Source organism: Wolffia australiana, chromosome 2, assembly GCF_029677425.1.
Source record: "Wolffia australiana isolate 7733 chromosome 2, ASM2967742v1".
Classification (NCBI taxonomy): domain Eukaryota; kingdom Viridiplantae; phylum Streptophyta; class Magnoliopsida; order Alismatales; family Araceae; genus Wolffia; species Wolffia australiana.
Window position 1 is genome coordinate 13,117,990 of NC_135836.1, and position 972 is coordinate 13,118,961.

General features: G+C 37.4%; 1 non-coding gene across 1 annotated transcript; it reads right to left on the reverse strand.

The window, feature by feature from the left end:
• Positions 1-213: 213 nt before the first annotated feature.
• LOC144700323 (small nucleolar RNA R71) lies at positions 214-322 on the reverse strand. Its single transcript, XR_013580705.1, has one exon. It is a non-coding gene; the product is annotated as a small nucleolar RNA R71 (small nucleolar RNA).
• Between the last annotated feature and the right edge of the window lie 650 nt (positions 323-972).

Consider the following 972-nt stretch of genomic DNA (forward strand, 5'->3'; position numbering starts at 1 on the left):
AAAACCCTTTAGAATTTTTAGATGATTTTCACATTAGGTGCTCTTCCCAAAATGTTCTAGGATTGTCTACAGAAATTCTAAAAATGAAATATTTTCCTCTAACTTTAAAAGATAAAGCCTTCTCTTGGTATCGTAATTTAGGAATCACTTTCAATTCTTGGGATGAGATGCAGGGAAAATTTCTGCAGAAATTTTACCCTCTCTCCAAAACTCATTTTTATAGAAGGGAAATTCATAATTTCCATCCCCATGAAGGTGAAGCATTTAGTGAGACCTGTGAGAGGTTCAATGACTTGATGAGGAAATGCCCTCATCATGGAATTGAAAACTGCCAACTAGCCCAAATTGTTTATGAATCTCTTTCAGACTTCATGAAAAATAAGGTAAATTTAGCCATCGGTGGAACATTTTATACGGCATATGAAGATGAGGTATTTGACATTTTGGAGAGAGTTCCAGAAACTGATCTGCAGGAGATTGGAGCAAACCAGAATGGAAGAAATCTGAAGCCAAAGAGGGCAGGAGTGCTGCAGGTCAATGCAAAAGAGGTGGAGCTGCAAGCAGGCCTCAAGGAGACAAACCAGAAATTAGAGGAGCTCACCTCCACTTTGAGAAACGATTTTGATGACTCTAAATATGTCATCAATTATTAAGAGTTCTTGAGCATTAAAGTATCAATTACATTCATTTAATCCATATTGGTTATCATTCATATGCATTGTTTTTCCAACTTACTAACCCCACTTGATTCAGATATGATTAATGAGTTCAGATATGGATTAAGCATCCAAAGAAAAATGAAATTGATCAAGAGGAGCTGGCGAAAATCAAGAAGAAGAAAAAAAGCCCTAAAAGCTCAAAGAAGCCTGATTAAGAGAAACCTATAAATAGCCGCATAAGGGCTCATTCTAGGTTGTCCAGAATTTCTCTCCAAAGAGGCTAGGGCTTGGAGGAGAAGGGGTGTTGCAGACC